This window comes from Brienomyrus brachyistius, chromosome 1 (genome assembly GCF_023856365.1).
Source record: "Brienomyrus brachyistius isolate T26 chromosome 1, BBRACH_0.4, whole genome shotgun sequence".
In the NCBI taxonomy this organism is placed as follows: Eukaryota; Metazoa; Chordata; class Actinopteri; order Osteoglossiformes; family Mormyridae; genus Brienomyrus; species Brienomyrus brachyistius.
This window is the reverse complement of record NC_064533.1, coordinates 10,243,520-10,264,526: the sequence shown is the minus strand read 5'-3', so window position 1 is coordinate 10,264,526 and position 21,007 is coordinate 10,243,520. Positions and strand designations below refer to the sequence as shown.

General features: G+C 46.8%; 2 long non-coding RNA genes across 3 annotated transcripts in view; one reads left to right on the top strand and one right to left on the bottom strand.

Annotated features, from left to right (window-relative positions):
* LOC125745984 (uncharacterized) overlaps positions 1-18,458 on the bottom strand; it is a 40,293-nt gene extending 21,835 nt beyond the window's left edge. For both annotated transcript variants that reach the window (XR_007398819.1, XR_007398820.1), the window contains exons 1-2: positions 18,274-18,458; positions 18,009-18,152 (exon numbers count right to left, since the gene is read on the bottom strand). This is a non-coding gene — a long non-coding RNA (uncharacterized LOC125745984). The remainder of the gene's footprint in view (positions 1-18,008; positions 18,153-18,273) is intronic.
* Positions 7,122-8,753, top strand: LOC125745981 (uncharacterized). The gene is made up of 3 exons (XR_007398818.1): positions 7,122-7,637; positions 8,077-8,192; positions 8,615-8,753. It is a non-coding gene; the product is annotated as an uncharacterized LOC125745981 (long non-coding RNA).
* Positions 18,459-21,007: the final 2,549 nt, after the last annotated feature.

The window sequence follows — 21,007 nt, the reverse complement described above, 5'->3', positions numbered from 1 at the left end:
AAGGAAGATTTATTATTTAAACAGCATAGTGCAGAAAAGGAGTTGGTTTAGGATCCAACCTGGGTTGGGAAAACACAGGATCCCCAGGCAGACTAGATGCCCCCAGAGACTCACAGAGAAGGGGGCAGGGAAGGACAGCAAGCAGTAACATCACTGAATCTCTCCCTGTAGCCAGCCAGAGCACAGATGGGGACACAAGGATAGGTGAGGTGACACACCACTGCTCCTGGTACAAACGCTAACACACATAGCTGGGGAGGCATCAGTAATATGTCTATTTACACACATGTCGCACACACCCAGATTAGAGCCTTTACAAAACAACTTCCTGGAAGAGCAAATTCGGTGTTTTGGCTAGAAATACCAAAGGAAGAGCTGGAAGACAAGTTTTGGATGGGGCACTGTTCAAGGCTTGGTCTGTCTCATATTAACACATGTGTTATGCATGGGTGGAGCATGGGTGGAGCGGCTGGGAGGATTGTGGGGCACCATTAATTAAAAAAAATGTATAAATTAGAAAGGGAAACATTTTAGATACACCAGTCATGGAAACCCACTGATACAACAGCCAGACCGACAGGCAAACACACACACACACACACACACACACACACACACACACAGACACTTCATGCAGCTTCAGCTCTGCACTACAGCCGCTTATCAAACCTCATTCAGGTCCTGATAACCACAGCTGACATTCATGTGTACATGCATGTTTCGGGCTGTGTGACACTCCACAGTTCTGCCAGATGGTCACGCCTGTACGGAGACCTCATAGCTGGTGTCCTCGCCGCTGAGTGACTGCAAATATTTTCCTGCTTTGCTTTCTCTCTGTCACCCAAGTACAAAAACTAACGCCGCCGCAGATGAACCTACAGGAATTTGATTTCCATTTTCCTCATATAGCTACTAGAACAACATTTCTCGTGATGCCGTTCTCTGTGATTGATTATCAGGTCTGTTGTAATGTGTTCCTCGTGATGCCGTTCTCTGTGATTTATTATCAGGTCTGTCGTAACGTGTTTCACTTGATGCCCTTCTCTGTGATTGATTACCAGGTCTGTTGTAACAGCCCGGGCCATGTTCAGGGCTGCCGCCTCGTGAGTAACCATGGAGCAGTCTGAGCTGATCCAATCATCTGGCAGCCATCCTTGCAGGCATTGTGTTCCTCTTATCTTACAGTTCCTCAGCTCATTAGCACTGGGACCAGGATCTGCCTAATTAGCTAATGCTCATTAGCAGAAGGCTCACGGGCTGATGGAGCATCAGTACCTTGTCACGTCCTTCTGTATGTAGTTAAGATCTGCCTGGGTCGCCAGACTCTGAGATAACAACAGAACACTAGAAGCTCATTTTTTGCAAGTCACATGTAAATAATGGCAGATAAGATACAATGTAGTCTTCAGCTCTGAGGCAGGGGAAAGCGCTTGGCCAATGTGTTTACCGCACTCTGAGAGTTAAGGAGTAAGTCACTGATAAATGGGACAGTGTTCCCTTAATGGGCCCAAAGGTGAACTTTTTTTAGGACCTTAGTGAAGAAAGACAGCAGATACATAAGAACCAATGTATAGGGATTAAACAGTGGCAGAGCTATCTGTAGCCTCCTGAACTCTTACGCCAATCAAAAGTTGTTTAACCTCCCCAGCGAATCAGCAGCCTCCAGGTTGTCTTACGGCAATAAAATCCTTCTTCATCTATAATATATTCTCTCTTCTGTTTCCAATCACTTGCCTCCAAGTTTCCTGATTATGTTAGCGAATTCTCCAATCAAACAACTCCAAGTCGTGTGAATAGCTTAACCCCTGTAGCCAATCAAGAGCTTCAACGTGGATGTTGGAAAGTCCTAGGAGCTCAAGAATGGAAAGAGTGAACTTCTGAGAGCTGCCAGTCGAGCGTGGAATCTCCCTGCGCATCAGTGTCAGAAACCCCCCCCCCGAGTGAGTCAGAGCTAAGTTTGCCAGGCGAGAAGTTCTGATGGAAAGCTTACCCCTTGCATTGTCCCCTCTAGCACGCGCCTCACATGTGACATTTGGAGGGGGGATATCCAGTGTCAGGTTACACACCATGGCCATCAAGCTGGCCCCTGTGATGGGGTTTGGGGGGGGGGGGGGCAGCAGGTGGGTGGTGAGAAGCCAAAAAAAGTGTTGGGATTAGTCACACCTCCTGTCAGCAGCACTGGCGACGTTGGTCACAATTTGATGGGGGTGGCCAGAGGTAAATGGTGAAATGGGTGAGCAGGGGCCATGAGTGTGAGCTGTGGAGTGATCAGGGCCCAGAAGTGTGGATATAGAGTCATCAGGGTCCAGGAGTATGAGCTACAGTGTAGAGTGATCAGGGTCCAGGAGTATGGGCTATAAAGTGATCAGGGTCCAGGAGTGTGGACTGTGTAGTGATCAGAACCCATGAGTGTGGGCTGTGGAGTGATCAGGGTCCAGGAGTCTTGACTATAGAGTGACCAGGGCCCTGAATCTGAATTGCTGAAGTTTTATTCAAACTAGATCACATGCAGCTGCCTAAATGCATATTGGGAAAATCTGCAGTTCCTGTAGGAGTTTATGGGTGTTTGTGGGCCTTTGGTGTAGGCTTGGTTCCAGGCCCTGGATCTCCTGTGTCCTTTATGTGCCGGAGCATGTCCGTCATGTCCCATCCCGTGACGTCAACAGCTATTCTGGGTCACCATGTCTGATCCAGCAGGACGCACCCGCTCATGATAGGGTAGAAGGGTCGATGGATGCAGAGCAGCGTGAGATTCCTGCCTCATTTGTGGGTCGCGATGGCGCGGCAAAGCGGGTGATGTGGGCCTAGAAAGGGGAGCGTGATCCTCATGGAGCCGCCGGACTGACAGCAGCCCTGGAGGACGAGGTCACAGGGGGTTTTATAGGCTGCAGGACTTTATGGTTTAGTCTAAGGTAGGTGGGAGTAATCAAAGCATACAACCCACCACACCTGTCTCTCTCCCCCCCCCAATATTCCCCTTTCCCCCACAATGATTTCTCAAAATGGTACGCAAGTTGCTATGGTAATGACTGTATATTTTACGTTTAATGACTACCTTGTGTATAATGTCACGTCGTGTATAGTAACTGACACATCTGTTACTTTCTCCACTGCACTTTGGAACTGTTTCACTGTATATCTTAAATTAGTGTCAGAATATTTTCCATTCCCATCAATCTATCAATGTTTTTTTTACAGCTGCTATACAAAGATAGATGTTACCACAATTTTATTGTGCTGAAGTATAATGGCAGTAAAGCTCTCTTCTTATCTTATATTGGATGAATGTGGCTTTTTTTATTGTGGAAAGTGGTGAACCTTCAGTGCGTTCATGTACCATGTGGCCCAGGAGATACACACAGTCGGGCCTTGAACCCAAAACAGCCCCACAGAAAGAACCCTGGAATTGTGCTGCTAAGGAAGCTGTCCTGCTGTGGCCATCCTGAAATGGATCTGCTGTTTTTCTCTCCAGTTTCCCTTCCTCCTGCGTAAACCTCCAGGGAAATATCTACAAGTCGAAATAACGATTCAAACAGCAGGAGTGAGTAGCAGTGCATCGCGCGCTTCTCCGGCTGTCCTCCCACGCCGGACGGGACCAACATACTCGAGCAGCTGCACCAGAAATGTGGCATTTAGAGCAGCTGCAGGTTCAGAGAAGTTCAGGATCTCCTCGTGGAAGACCAGCTGACCAGCTGGCAAACTACATCACCCACCTACCCACCTGCCAGCTGCAGCGGGGGAGTGTTCATTCAGCCCTCAGAATATTTCACATAAGTCAATGCCCTGTCTTGTCTTTCAGGAACATTACCATACCTTTAAGAAAGCATAACACTGTTAAAGCTTGCATCACATCAAAAACCAACAAACACACCATCTACAGTAGGGGAGTCTAACTTCTTCACGCCTGTTACATAATATATAAAAGTAATAAAATGATGTGTGTTGTGACTATGATAATGATGCATATTCTTGTAGTCATTGGTTCTTCTCATATTAACTGGATTATTCTGAATCTGACCCATAAGAATTTTCTGTTTTCATAAGATTTTGTTTTTAATTTCCTACACTCCAAACCACATGAATGATGGGATATGTCGACTTTGAACCCAAAAAGTTTTGCTCTGAAGAACGTGACACTGCTCCTGAAATGTCACAGCAATGTCACAGAACTTAGCAGAGGAGCCGTCCACCTGGACTTGCTCCGGTCTCTTCCTTCCCATCCTTGAAGACGATTGGCTGTCGGCTGCACCGCATCCAGCTTTCTACTCTGGATAAGCGTGTCACGTCTCGCATGGAGCCCAGAGCTGTGTCACCGCTCCCTGGACGAGTTGCCGCTTTTCTCATGTGGCGAGCGTCTCGCTAACGCTTTTATCTTCCATGCTGCTCCCATTTTCACAAGAGCGCCTTCCGTCCAGCGGCTCAGCCACCTCGACCCGCTTCGGAGGGAAGCGGCATTCTCTGAAAACAGGCCAAGGGCACAGGGTGCGGCGGGACCCACATTTTACTGCAGAAGTTGTTGTCCTGGTTTTTCTACCTCTCCAAATTAAGAGCAATATGTGTACAGGGCTCTGGGGGCCAAGTTCGGGCAACAGACTGAAGTCTGAGTGTGATGTCTGGCCTAAATTTATGACATTTCTGGCTTGATCGCCTTCCTTGGAAAACTAATGGTGGACTAACCTGAATCATTATGACCAATTTTGTGGCAGCTGAGGGGGCGAAGGGGTGGAGGGGTAAGGTGGGACTGGGATCTATTACATGAATGTCATGTTTATAAATAACATGGAAATTACAGAAGCATAAAATGTAATAAGATTAAAAGCAGTTTGTCATTTAAATTTCTCCCTTAAACTACAATAAGGAGTTCTTCATTGGTGAGCGTGCTGTGGATCTGGCTTATGGTTTATGGGTCACCAGCCTGGGCTGTTCTCAGCAACATACCAGCAAAGAGAGGAGTAGAACAGGGAGGTTTTGTTGCGGTACAGGAACATGCCGGAAACTCCCCCTCTGTTATGGATTCACTGTAGCAGGTGGGCTGTACCAAAGACGGACATTCCCACAGACCTCAAGTCTCAGAATGATCCCCCAAGTGGTTTAAATCTAACCACCGTTGCTGCCTGCAGCTGTCTCCATTTACAGGCTGCGAGAAGCCTGGTTAATCAGCCCTAGCTGTGGAATAAGGAAATAAGGGTCTCATCATGTGTTTAGTGTGTTTGTGTCACTTGGGGGTAACACACATGTGCTTGGGATTGGCATTAGTAAGGTCAAGCATCAACATAAACTGTTATGCTTTATAAACTGTACCTTCGTAATGCATTCATAGAACATTCAGTGCACCTTCATAATGCATTCATAAGCACCATGTAAGTATACCTTAACATCTTAATATATCATAACAGCTATGATATATATTTGTTATTACAATGTTTGTTATAAATGTATATTTAAGCTGTTAAGATATGTTAGGATGTTATGGTAAACTTACATGCTGCTCATGAATGTTGATAACACTTTACTTAAAGCAGTCATATAAATGCATTATACATACCTTCATAATGCATTATAATGCATTCATAATGTATTATAAACACAGCTAATAATATCTATTAAAAGGCGGAACACGTTATAGCCATGTTCATTGAGCATGATGAATGCTCTCATCTATCATGTACTATAAACATCTTTATAATGTATTTATATGTCTGCTTCAAGTAAATTATTACATGAATGTTCTATGAATGCATTGTGAAGGCAGGATGAAAGTGCGGTTAATGGAAAGGGTCACCATATAAACCTAAACACACCTGGACTGTTAGTGTTGTGTTTTAGTGATGATTTGTTAAATATATGTATTTTCTTAAATTATATTCTGACGAAGACCTAGAATGGGACTGATTTTTGCCGCAAACATCTGCAGGATGACAAGGCTGCTTGGAGGGTCATCCAGCAGAGGCTGGGGGGCTGCTTGGCTCGTGTTCGCCTCGGCGAGGGCACCTTAGCGAACGCGTCAGCCCTGCAACCTTCTCTTCCTCCACAGTGACACCCAGTTCACAGCAGCCAGCCCATTCAGCGAGGCCCCGTCCTCTGCGGAAAGCCCCAGAGGTCAGAGAGCTTCTGCGTGAGGCTTTGTTACTGACCGCCAGAAGTGTGTGTGAAAGAACACCAGGCCACTTGTCAGCGAGCGTGCACACACACACACACACACACACACACACACACACACACACACACATCCACACACACACACACACACATCCACACACACACACACACACACACACACACACACACACACACACACACACACACACATACATGTTGGTACTCTTTGTACTATCTTTGTGGGGACTCTCCATTCATTTCTATGGGCGTAACTCCCACCCAGCCTTAACCATAGCCATGAGTAACCAAACAAAATACAAGACATTTGGCATCTTTAGTTTTTTTGACACCATTCACGGATTTTTATGAAATTGAGTTTCCCCTTGTGGGGACACTTTTCACCATAACAGGTTTTTACCACATTGAGGAGTTATTTAGAGCAGAAACACACACACACACACACACACACACACATATAACACATATACATGGAGATGTGCACACACACAGACACACACCCTCACACATATAGACACAGATGCACGCAATCGGACACACACACACACACACACACACACACACACACGCACACACACACACACACACACATACACACACACACCCTGACTCTATCAGAGTGTCTCCAGCTCATGAAATATGTGCCCTCCCGGTGCCCAGCTTGTGATGTCACAATAGGGTGTCACTTAAAAACAAAAGTCTGAAATACACATCTCTCACCACCTAGATGTGTCCTGTTAGTGATAAAATGGACTCAGAAAAATTTTCAACTAGAAATATTAACATTTTCAAGTAGCCCAAGGCCTCTGAATGTTAGCATTGTAAGCTTAATTACGCCTCTCGATGACCTCACATTCACAGGTACCTATCTCACTAATCTGAGTAACCACACCAATCTCTTACTTATTTTTATTTCTGACAGTGATATTTTAGCTATTCTATGAAAGCAGAAGCGAAACAAACAGTCAGCCATCTTATTTTATGCTGGTGTTTAATTGCTATTTTTCACCAGTTATTCAGTTTGCCGTGTAGTGCCGAGCACAGTAACGTCAGAGATAATCAATCTGCTGTTTATTCAACTTCAATCAAAAGAAGGTAATATATGCATTGCAATAAATTACATGCATTGTTTTCATGTGTTTATATTGCATTATTGCAACAAGTAGGTAGCCTGTTTAACTACAGGGCTATGGGCTAAGACAAAAAACACCAAGTTAAATAAGCTGGAGATGGAGAGAGGAACTTCATGTTCTCCTAGTCTTAACTGTAATTTATGAATTTAAAATGTTAGATTTTCAATACTTCCGATTTTTACGTGTTACATTAATTTTCACTTTTCATAACCTATTGACCTGTAATCCTCATGCACTGATCCAGGAATACAACACGATACTCACTAAGGATGAAGATGACCTGCGGTTGCTCTTGCAGGTTGTTTCTAATCATCGTCAGCTACATCCTTCTACAAGGAAGGCTGAACTCAGCCAACCAACACAGGACTGTGTATTAAAACAGAGTTTGTAGGTTGACTATAAGAATTACATTAAACTAAAAGTGTTAGTGCAGTACACTGTATAATTTATTGCAAATAAGCCATTATTACATGTTCTATCTATGTTCTTGAGCATAAACAACTTATCTAATTGGTAAATATGCTGTGTATAACGTCATCCGTTTTGTGATATAAACTAAAATATAGATGGGCGAGCTATAAACATGACACAATTATGAAATAATTTGGCACACATTAACTTTTGACCACATGGAACAAATATGGAGGGTGAGAGTAAAGAATTTTTTTTTTCTCATAGTACCTACAGTAAGTGACACCCTAATGTCACAGTCAGCTCACTGTCACCTGTCTATACAGGCTGAGCCATTCTGGCACGTCAGTGATTCGCCGAAGCTCGCCATCTCCTCCATCTTCACCCTGGTATCATTTCCTGCACACATCTGCAGGTTTCTCCTGGGGAACCGCCCATCGCCCCCCCGTCACAGCAGCCATGAAGCCATCTACTGAGCCCTGACAGAATTCCTTTTCTGCTTTTTCCGACGGCATCTCAAAAGTCATGCAGGTACCGCATGTCCAGGAGTGACTTGTTAGCACCTTCAGACTGGGCTGCACTTTGATTAAAGGTCTAGAGGATCTATTAAAGATGTCACCAATTTCAAGGGGAAATCTTTCTTATAACAGCTCCTTTAATCCATGGGTTGATAATTTGCTTATACACATTTTTTCATGCTTCCCTCACCCACAGCCAGGTGTTTATCATATAAATTGTGTTTCCTTCTTTCACTGAATGTTTTCCCGTCCTCCTATGATGACGGGTTTAGAGCTCTTCTTAAAACCTCAGGCCTTTATAAGAGTGGAATGTTGCATGTCTTTTATTAGGGAGGAGCATCGATTATATAGTTACTGTCCTTTGGGATTATTAATGGATGGCACTGCAGATGTAATTGAGGCATTAGCCTGATGTATGGCTTCCTCTCACCACAGAGACATGCTCATTCTGGCTGTGGCGGAGGCACTGCAGGACAGTTAGGAGCAAGGCACAGGCGATGATCTCCGTTACTGCTCCTGGTCACCACAGAAAGGCAGCCCAGAACAAAGGTGATTTATACAAAGGAGGAGGACTGTGGGAGGAGCAGTTAGGGAGCAGGACTGTGGGAGCAGCACTTTGGGTGCAGGACTCTGGGAGGAGCACTTAGGGAGCAGGACTTTGGGAGCAGCACTTTGGGAGGAGGACTATGGGAGGAGCACTTTGAGAGGAGGACTGTGGGAGAAGCACTTAGGGAGCAGGACTTTGGGAGCAGCATTTTGGGAGGAGGACTGTGGAAGGAGCACTTTGGGAGGAGAACTGTGGGAGAAGCACTTAGGGAGCAGGACTGTGGGAGGAGCAGTTACGGAGCAAGACTGTGGGAGTAGCACTTTGGGAGTAGGACTGTGGGAGGAGCAGTTAGGGAGCAGGACTTTGGGAGCAGCATTTTGGGAGGAGGACTGTGGGAGGAGGACTGTGGGAGAAGCACTTAGGGAGCAGGACTGTGGGAGGAGCAGTTACAGAGCAAGACTGTGGGAGCAGCACTTTGGGAGGAGGACTGTGGGAGGAGCAGTTAGGGAGCAGGACTTTGGGAACAGCACTTTGGGAGGAGGACTGTGGGAGAAGCACTTAGGGAGCAGGACTGTGGGAGGAGCACTTTGGGAATAGGACTGTGGGAGGAGTACGTAGGGAGCAGGACTGCGGGAGGAGCAGTTAGGGAGCAAGACTGTGGGAGCAGCACTTTGGGAGGAGGACTGTGGGAGGAGCAGTTAGAGAGCAGGACTGTGGGAGCAGCACTTTGGCAGCTTGTTAGCAGAACTTGTGCAGAAAGATGAACTTTTTGATGCCTCTAGGCCCATAGCGAGCAGATGGGTGACACACAAGCCTGAGGGAGGGGCACTTACGTAACATAAACAGGAGGGGGCTAATGATCTTGAGTGATGTTATCTGTGGGGAGGGGGGCTGTGGATCGGTCAGTCTGCCCCCGTACAGCCAAATGCCCCACTCAACACGGGATGCTGTGATATCATAACAGTATAGTCTGAAAGAATAATATTAATCATCATTCATTTCTTTTCTGTAATTACTGATTAAATCATTTGATCTCTCTTTGAGCAACGGCTGTTTTCTCCCAGCTGAAGGTTAGAGGATAATCATCAGCATCCTCATCATCCTTGGGGCTGCCCTGCTTCACACTGTACGCTTTCATGTACACATCACACGAGCTGGAGACACGCCGCTCTCGATATCACACACTGTCTGTAGTTCATGTTCAGTGCATGGATCAAAAAGCTGAGACGCAGAGATATATCCTGGGATACTGCATACATTTTGAGTTTAATGGATGCTGATGTCATTTTAATGGTTCATGCTTCACTTGGTTGTATTGCTCTTAAATACATGCAGTGTGTCCCTTGGGGGAAGGGTGCTCTGAATGTTCTCATTGTTATCCAGCAGGGCGGCAGCATGTGGTGCAGGCCTGCCTCCAAGGCCCAGTTTTCCAGTGTTTGCCTGTCCCAGGAAATAAGACGCAACTCCTACTTCCTGTTCACTCTCCGGCCGATTTCAAGCTCAAGGCCACTGGCGTGCCTCCCCTGTCCACATCCGGCCGTCACCGTGACGACAGCTGCTCTCAGACACACGGCAGGTGCAGCAAACAAACACGAGGCCCTCGGGCCACGCTGTTGTGCGGCGGCTCAGCAGCGGTGCACCTGGTCTTATACTTTGCGGTTCCGTGACAATGACGGGCAGATAGACGTGCAAACAGCGGCTCTGCAGAGGCGTGTTTGTGCGGCCAGCCGCCCGATAAGGGACCGGCACCGGGACGCACTGTGGTTATCAGTACAGCACAGACAGACAGTCCAAAAACTCTGAGGCCCAAACGTCGTGACGCAGAATGCAGCGTGTGAGAGAAGGTCTGCAGGCTGGCCAGCACACGCCTGGGCCTTAACAGCCACATGCTGCATACAGCCACCCTGCTCTACACACACATCTCCATTCATTGGGAATAACCCACACACACACACACACACACACACACACACACACACACACACACACACACACACACACACACACACACACACACACACAGAGCCCCTGCCGTTTCCCTGTCAGGCCTCGTCCGCTTCCCGTTGCCCACTCCGGTATAGACTTAGACCCACAGCCAGGACAGGGCCTCCTTCCCGCCTGAAGCCTGTGGACATGCGGCATCTGAAACAGCGGCGCAGAACGGAACCGAGAAAACAAGCTGAAACAGAAAGTAGCTGTAGGAGGCTCTGTGCAAGCTGCCCACAAAAAACGTACACAATCTTATTATGGACATATTGAAAACACAGAAAATGAGGCCTATCATGGTCGCTTATCCCTGGCTGGGAGATTTGGCACAGATTCCTGGATTCAGCAAGGCTGACCCTGGGCGCATTACCTAACTGAATGTGTGGTTCAATTAAAGCATCCGTCAGCTCCGGCCAAGATGCTGCTTGGCTGGTTCAGGGAATTCCCTGTCTGTTTCACTAATTTCCCTGTCATGGTACTCGTCAGTCCTCCCACTCAGGTCAGGATCCGGACAGGTACGCTCGTTAACTACATGTATGCAGTCAAGACTGAGAAGAGTCCAGTGTGCTTGGCTGGTCCCCCACAGGTCCATGCCTGCAGCCCCCGGGTGCAACAACACAGGAGTGTTGCAAATCTGAGGTGACGTTTTCTATACATACTGCTGCCTGGCCCTTGGCCCAAATGCATCTCAGCATATATTCATGTGACAGCACGGGGAGGGGGAGGCTGCCCCCCAGTGAGACTGCACAGAGGACGTCAGCCTTCACGCCACCAGTGAGACTGCACAGAGGACGTCAGCCTTCACGCCACCATGTGACTTCACACTTTCATGTTACCATCCCCAAATGATTATGTTATAATTGCTGAGCAACAGATTTGACTTGTATGCTTCCTATTCTACTCTCAATAGTAAAGTACAATTCAAGAAAAATAACTGACTTCAGACAATTACAGTTGGATTTTTAATTTTTGCTACATGCAGGTGTGTCTTACTTATCTGGTCCTGCCTGACTCGCTCCCGGAAGCTCGCGTGCCAGGTCTCTGCTTTGCATCACACTTAACAAGCTGCTATTGCTGTTTTCATATCTGTCGCTTGTCACTGAGATGCACTGAGTCACCCCTGGGTATTGGCTGCCGCAGACCGATCTTTCTGCTTCCCTCCACTGCGGCTTATGATCCAAGTGGGCCCGAGAAAAATTATGTAACTAGTAGTTCAGGAGAAACGGAAGTCCCCCCTCCTCCGCTTTCACTCCCATTTTCCGCTCCTTCCCACTCTCGATTTCAAAAACTCCAGTTTTCTCCGGCTTGCGGTTGGTCCACTCTGACAGTGAAAACAAAAATGGGAGGTTCACTGCCATTTCGTCCCTTCAGAATTCAGGGTCGCCAGCTGTCATGCATCTGGTGTGACGTTCACGCTTTCAGATTCTCAGGCTCATGCAAGAAATTTTACGCCAAATGTCTATTATTCCATAAAAAAAATCTAACATTACCTACGTCAAAAGTGTAAATTTGAGAACCCTCCACCATATTTACTCCAGCCATACATTTTGCTCACTCCAGCCAGCTGACCAAAGTTGGCCACTCTGAGGATCACATGGAGCTATACGAAGGGATCTGAGTGGCTCAGGAGTCCCTGGATGGATCAGAGCCGACATCACGTAAATAATTATGCACCATCTGCACATCAGTTGTACAGCTAGAGAGACACCTACAGAGTGTGTGAACAGGGGGCTTCCTGATTTCTCACACAGAGATGGAACTAATGAGATCTGCAGAGACCCCATCTATTCACACTCTATTCCTACTGAACAGCAGCAGCAGACTCTGGCCTGCAGCCTGTGCCAGTCAATCGAAAGACAGCGGTCAGTCACTGGCTGTGGTTGGGAAGGTCTGCAGGATTTGGTCAGCACCCAGACACGCTGCTGTGCTCCCTTCCTGGAGGAACTGAATGCTTCAGGTGGGGGGGGGGGGGGCGGGGATGGTGGGTAGCGGAACGGGGGGCTTCCGTGGTGACGTCCAGATCCCCCGAAAGCCAGTGTCATCTGGACGAGCTGTGATCTGTGCAGAGCTTGCGGCAGCAGCGGGAGCACAGGAAGACAAGGATTATCACCGGCATGCTCCGAAATGTCAGGCAGGCCGCTGGCGGTGGGCCGGGCCGGGAATAAACCGCCGACCTTCAGGAGTCCCAGCCCAAAAGAACCCTTTAAAGCCACGGCAGAACTGGGAGACGATACCAGAAAGACTGTAAAGAAACGATCTGGTTCGGGGCTTTAGGGATCTGATCATTTGATGTGAAATTGTGAATCTCCTACACATGGACCAGGACAGCTTAGAACTGGGTGCGACTGGGCTAAAAGTCAGACTTTTTTTTGTTGCGATCATTAGTGACAATTACCCTCCAGATGAACCGCAGGAGCAGAAATGCTGGGGAGTGATAAAGAGACAGTCAATGACTTAAGGGTTAGAGAGAAGATGGTAAACAAGATATCTTTATCTGTCCTGGTATCATCCATGTCTCCTTGGCACGTTTGGGGAGGGGGGGTCTCGTCATTTTTGTTTTTTGCAACCCTGAGGTTGAAGCCCCGTTTCCTGCTGGGAGAAACCATGGCAACCTCCCACCTTACTGGTGGTACCAGCAGGTGTGCAGCTAATCCAGGTGGGACCAGTTAGTTCTGTGCTGATCCTGATCATTTACACAAAGACCCAGTTCAAAATTTAATCACCATTCAGGCCCCTTTAGGAACCCAGTGGTTCTGAGGGGGTGGGGTTGTCTAGGTTGTTGTCTTGGGGAAACCATCATTGGAAAGCGATTAACAAGAACACACAGCTCTACCAGTTAAGCTGCCAGTAATTTCATGTACAGGTCACATGACCAATGGGGCATGACTGAACATTCACAAAAACATGTGCTTCACCAAATCTCGAGTGGGAAACAGACCCATTAAAAAAAATGAGCTTCATAAAAGTAACAGAGCATGGCAGAGTGGTGTCCGCTGCCAGTTTATATACGTGGTAAAGGCCTGACCCGAGGGTGTGTGTGGTCACAGCCCAGGTCAAACAGGCTTTGTGCAGCAGCCGAGGGACGCGACTGCAACACAATGCGGCCAGTTTGGCTCTGAACAGGCTGGCGATGATGTTAAGTTGCGATGCTTTTCTAATTTTCTTTTTGAAAATGGAGAAAAGTTCAAACTTTCTGAGCATCGAATTCTTACCCAATTCTTCTCGCTGTCCTTCAATTTTTGCATTACGAATGTTATGAACGCCATGATTCTGCTATATAATTGCTATTAATTCCATCTTTTCACTCCAGAACAGCGAAGGACAGCGGTGTCGCCATGGCGACCATTGTGGTAGCGCTCCCTTACTCCGTCTCTAGCGCGACGGGGCTTTTACTTCTGCGAGGCTTACCCTTACCTACAGATGAAACCATCCTGCGTTCCTCTGACGCCCTGACTGGGCATGCCCCCTTCGTGTGACAGGGAGTTTCTAAAAATACTCGTGCTGGCCTTACATTGTATAGCACAGACTCTTAAAATACGCTGTTGACATTTCCAAGTGCGGGCACCCCCCCGCTATGTTTACAGCAGTCTCTCTAAGTGCAGGCCCCACTGGGGCTCGCACCCGGCGTGCGGGGGCATGTGACACCTTGAGACACCCACCTTCCTCGGAACTCTCCAGAACACGTCTGTCCTTGGATTCTCCAGAGCCATAAATGGACATGGCTTTCCTTACACATGACCGGAGGTTTTTTTCCTGCCCGGATGGGGGGGCCCGTATACATCGACCGGAGTGCATTGCCGCAGCTGGTCTCCATAGCCGCTCTTTCCTGATAAATTTGGCCACATCATGTGATTTATGGGTAGATTACACTGTGTTAGCGGCTACCATTCGAGCTACTTTCCCTGGAATTATTCTGGTAAACATCTGAAGCAAATCACATAAACAAGAGTGTTTATAAGATAAACCCCGTGTTGTACATATTAACTTGTCGATTTAGTTAGGGAAGACAAAATGTCTGACGTGATTGTGAGAGACATGGCGACCCTTCTGCGTACACCCAAATCTGACCCATATTCTGGAGCTGACATCTGCTATGGTCATGTGACTCATGCTCCATCTCCAGACTCCACCCCCTGGGTCCACAACAGCAAATAACATCATTCCTGGGCTTTCAAAAGAACCAGACCGCGTGCAGGAAAGTAAAAACATACTTGTGACTTTTCACAAGGGTGACTGATACCATCAGTGTAGTCTACGCCGTTTAAAATATTATTCAATGCCCCAGAATTATGTATTATATCAGACCATCCCAAATCTTTAAAAAACAGCAATCATCTATTTTTCACTTTTTTTCTAAGTGAAAAGCTAGGTCTCAAACTCGAATGTCATTCTGGGTCTTAAATGAGAACAGATCGAGGGGCTTGGCTTCATTTATTAGAGTATGTCGAGCAGAACTGTGGCACTCATTAAAAATTTACTCATATTCACGGCCAGCTGGCATCGTGGGGCTGGTAATCCCAGGCTGATGTCTCTCTAAGTAGGACAGAAACTTATTTACACATGAACCTACTTTTCCATTTTAGTTAAAGTTGAAGAATTTGTTATTAGTATGACTACTGAGGTGTGATCTCTCTGCTGTGTCCAGCATAGAAATGCTGTAATCTGTGCTACAGTGGCCATTAACTGTGGGAAAAAATGTCTGACTGTGTAAATTAAGGCATCTCTGGAGCAGGGGAGCCCACCTGGATGATCGACTGGTCAGTCACGGAGCGTTTCCAGGTCGATCGTGATTGGCAAAATATACCAAGGGCCCTGGCCCCCAGTCAGCGGCAAAATATACCAAGGGCCCTGGCCCCCAGTCAGCGGCAAAATATACTGTTGTAATTCAATAGCTATTCAGGGTATTTTCTTCATAAAAGTAGCACTCACTGTAAAAATGTCGGGCAGCACTGCTTCAGAGGAAAGCACTGCTGTCTTCATGATGTGCCTGACAGCTGCTGAGAACATCGTGACAGCTTCATTACAAAGAGGAGTGAACATGCGTGACCTTGTTTCTGTCCACAAATCCCTTGGCTAATGGTACATAGCCAATGAAGAGAGAGCAGATATAATTGAACATTCACACTCAGTTCCACCTTCTGCCTCAAGGCAAATGAACCAGCTCACACACGTGATGTATATTTCACGAAGGCTTGTTATTATGAGAAAAGCAAATCACCTGTTTCTTAGACATAGAATGGGGTCACTGACCCTCACCTTTAACCTCAGGCTATAGTCTATAGGCCTGTACACTGTACGCCAATTGTACCCTTAGCTGTAGGTAATTGTACCTTTTAATTCTGTTTGTATCTTTGGGATGTTCCTCAGAATCCATTTCTGTACCTTAAAAGGTACAATTACAAGGGCACAGCCCCATTGACAAGCAAAGATACACATTTTTGCATATTTTTCTGAGAGTTTACAGAGCCCAGTACACAGCCTGGTACATAGCCCAGTATGCACCACAATACACAGCCTGGTACATAGCCCAGCATGCATCCCAGTACACAGCCTGGTACATAGCCCAGTATGCATCCCGGTATACAGTCCGATTCATGGCCCTACATGCAGCCCAGTACACAGCCCAGTATGCACCTCAGTACACAGCCTAGTATGCACCTCAGTACACAGTTTGGTACATAGCCCAGTATGCATCCCGGTACACAGTCCAATTCATAGCCCTACATGCAGCCTAGTACACAGCCCAGTATGCACCTCAGTACACAGCTTGGTATGTAGCCCAGTACACGACCTGGTACATGGCCAAGCATGCAGCCCAGTTTGCTTTCCGGTTGCTCAGCCCAGTACGCAGTCTAGTACCCGCTGGTCTCAGGAGTTCCACAGAGTTGGCTGTGCTGTGGGCCATCAGATCAGCACTAATCCAGATGTTGATACTGGATTAGTTACATACAATCAGACCTGTGTGAATGTGCGTGTGTATTTACCACATATGGGGATCAAATGTGCTCAGAATGAGGTAAAGCTTGTTACTGTTTAGTACTCACAATATAAACCTCAATTTTATAAAAGTCTGTGACTGCAGTCAAAAAACTAAAATTGCCAAAGGACTTATATTTTGTTTGGTTACTTTTGGTTAAGGTTAGGGGTTCGTAGGGGTTCAGGCTATCATTGGTAGGGTTAGAGTTATGCCCATAGAAATGAATGGACGGTCCCCATAATGATGTATATACCTAGCGTGTGTGTGCATGCGTGTGATTAACCAGTATACCCATTCATTCCGGTGCTGTTTCACTCCATAATGTTATGATTGTCATGGAAAAACTGCTAAAATATTAACTGGGAGACACGGGGGTTTGACAGCATAGCGTCAGCTGAGAGCCGGCAGTGTCGCGCCCTGTCACTGGATGAAAGTGTGGCAAATCGAACTGTCTGTTTGTTTTTACACCCCTACAAGAAGGCGCTGCTGAATTATTAACAATCCAATTACAGCAGCGGCCCCCACACTGTGCCCAAAGCCCATTTATAACAGAATGAGTTATGAATCTTCAGCTTGTGGTGTCCGGCAGGGTTACAGAAGCTCTTGTGTGTGGCCGTGTGTGTGTGTATGCGTGTGTGTGTGTGGCCGTGTGTGTGTGTATGCGTGTGTGCGTGTATGCGTGTGTGTGAGCGGTGACAGAATGAACGCGATTCCGAGGGTCGCCATGAATGCCGTCCCATTGTACTGTCTCTTTATCAGAAACTGCCCCTCACCACGGCAATGGGGGGGTGGGGATTGTAACTACAGTCATTATGTCATGAAGGCGGAGGTGGGGGGTTGACCTTTGACCTCTTAAGGAGTCCTTGGCCTCAGTTCAAACCACCTATGCACAATCTGACGACGGATTCCGAATGTGAATACACTGTGATCATATTGATTTGGTAGGCTGTTAATTTCAATAATGTTATTGTTTTTCCTTGTGTGCCCGTTGGACAGCTCCTTGTGACTGGAGCTTCACTGCTAGCTATTTTCTGGAATGATCTTGGCGGCGATTTCTTGGCGGCCAGGTCTTTCCAGTTTCTGGTTGAAAGCGTGATGTTAAACCAGGATTATTCATTCAGTTCATGTCATTCGTGCAAAAAAAGGCAGGCTGAGATTTCAAATATCATGGCTTTCCCACATTTCATGGCCAGACCTGAGTCCATGTTCTGTTACATGTGAACCAGGCCCGGTTCAGGCCACTGACCACCACTGCCCAGTATACCACTTCCTAATATTCAGTCACTGCAAAACAAGCTGGAAGTATTTCAGAACAAGACTTATATTTCAATGCGACGTGGGGGATTGTAACATTCTCTGTTTCACTGAGACGTGGCTGACCCCCGAAGCACCAGATCAGGTGGTGACTCCTTCGATTTCTTTCTCCGTGCTCCACATGGACAGAACAGCAGACGTAAACAAATCTAAAGGTGAGGGAGTCTGTTTCATGATTAGCTCCAACTTCGAAGAGCATTTCAATTCTCTCCTGCTCCTGTTTGCCTCATCTGGAAAATATGACTATCAAGTGTCATCCATTTTACCCACCTTGAGAGTCCACCTCAGTCATCACCATGGCAGTCTACATCCCAATCAAATGTCATCCATTTTACCTCCCTTGAGAGTTCACCTCTGTTAGGGTTATCTTCTTCTAAAGATAAGCTGGAAACCAACCAGTCTCTGAACACAGAACAACACGGACAGCTGCAATGACTTTTTACTTGCTGCAAGGGAAGTCCGGTCCTGACTTGGAGGTGTCAGCCTCTCAGTCGAACTCAGCCAACTTCGAAAGAGGAACTCCCCTCGGAGTGTCTTTTATTGAGGTACACAAACAGGATACGCAAATAACATTCAACATTGTTTATCACCATGTATGGGGTGGAAATATTTAAGTGACAGTTCTTAAGACGTGTTATTGCTAAATTAAGATCAAGCTGCTGCAGGGTGTTATTTCTAAGAAATGGCATCTAGCAAAATGACAATAAAAAAGTACATATTTCTCTAACAACCTCAGTCATCACCATGTCAGTCTACATCCCAATCAAGTGTCATCCATTTTACCTGCTTGCGAATTCACTTCAGTCATCACCATGGTTGGTCTATATCCCACCTCATGCAGACACGAGTGCGGCTTTGTCTGAACTGCATGACATGCTCAGTGCGACTCAAAACATACACCTGGACGCAGCGTTCATGGTGTTGGGGGACTTTAACAAGGCAAACCTCAGGCAAGTTATGCTGAACCTTTACCAGCACGCGAAATGTCCAACCAGGGGAGCCAAAATTCTGCACGATGGTTACACCCCGTACAAGCAGGGCTACAAAGCTGGCGTTTGGGTGATCAGACTACAATGCAATTTTCCTCATGCTGGAATATAAACAAAAGTCTTTCAGGGAAGCTCCAGCGACAAGGGAGGTAAAGTGCTGATCTGCACAGTCAGCAGCCACACTACAAAATGTGCTTGATGATAAAGACTGGGACATGTTCCGGTCATGTGCAGACAACATCAAGGAGTTTGCAGAAGTAGCAGATATGCTGCGTTCCATTTGCCTTGGAGGTCGGAAGTTGGTCGAAAAGGTCGAAAGCCATTTAACGATACCAGGAAACTGTTTCAAAAAGCGAGATTTCTTGCTTAGCTGGATAATGTGTTGGATTTAATTTACCCCAGTTTAAATTGCCTTTATTTTTGTTCATTCGTCCCAGACTACCTTAAATCCAACAAGTTGTCCGGCTGAGCAAGAAATCCTGCTTAATGAAACAGGCCCCAGTTCTAATCAGGTTAATTGTTAGCTAGTGCTAGAAATATCATTTGATAACAACATGATATTTTGAGCGTAAAAACAACACAGCAACATGTCCACAGATAGAGGTTGGTGTGTACGACCGATTTAATGAGTCACAAATGAGATAAAAGTGCTAATAAACAGTATAAAACTACAGTCTTTACTTCTGTAGATAAAGGGCGTAGCCATCTTGAATTCTGAGCTTGGGGTTGTGTAGATTCCTCTGATGTTCTGAGTAGGAATTTCAATTTCAAGGGGCGTTCCAGTTCAAATTTCGAACTAGGAACTCTGAATTTCAAAGTTACAAATTCAAATGGAACACAACATTAGCTTTGTTAGCATGCTGGCTGTCGAGGGGCTTCATATGGAGTATGGCACGCTTTTAAGGACAGAAAACGTCTGTACCAGGAACGCTTGGAATCGCACTTACACCAGGGTGGCATACACCACATCCATTTCGAGGCTAATTGTGCTAACACTAGCCACGCAGCTATGCAGGGTTGGATATAGTTCACTTATGGGGAGCAGTGATATCACCAGGGATGAAAGTGTGATCACCATCGCAGGACATGCCATGCGCCGGACGCTGCAGCAGATGTATGTCAGCAAAGCACCAGGTCCGGGTGGCATCTCTAGGCTGCTCACCTCTATCTTCAACGAATCTCTGACTTGGTCTGTGATCCCCATCTGCTTCAAAAGATCCACCACTGTCTTTGTACCAAACCAGCCCTCTTATCTAAATGACTACCAACCTGTTGCACCAGCATCAGTAGTCATGAAGGTGTTTGAGAGACTCATCACAAACTTCATCTCCTCCTCCCTTCCCAGCTCCACTGACCCACTCCATTTCGCTTACCGCCCAATTCGGTTACTGATCGACAGGGTACACCATTTATCAGGTCCGGTACACCAACCTCAGCCACGTGGACATGAAAAACAGGAACTATGTGAGATTGCTGTTTATTTATTATAGTTCAGCTTACAACACAATAATCCCCCACAGAATGATCACCAAGCTGAAGGACCTGGGCCTGCACAGCCACCTCTGTGGAATTCCTCACAGGTGGTAAGAGTAGGTAGCTCCAAAACTATCACACTCAATACAGGAGCTCCACAAGGATGTGTACTTAAGCCCTTTGCTGTGTGCCCTCTACACCCAGGACTGTATGGCCACACAAAGCTCCAACTCCATTGTAAAGTTTGTTGCATCGTGGTGTCAGGAAAACGGAGGAGCTGCTGGTGGACTTCAGCAGGAGACAGCAGCAGCCCTGCACCCCCCTCAACACCAGCGGGATTATAGTGGGGAGGGTGAGCAGCTTTACATACCTGGGTGTTCACATCTCGGAGGACCTGACATGGCCTGAATATATAAAAGCCCAATCTAAAACATTCACGAAACCAGAACATACTCTGGTTTGGGAACAGCTGTGCCCAGCACCATAAAGCCCCGTAGAGAGTGATCCATGCGGCAGAACGCTGCACCAGACCAGCTATCCCC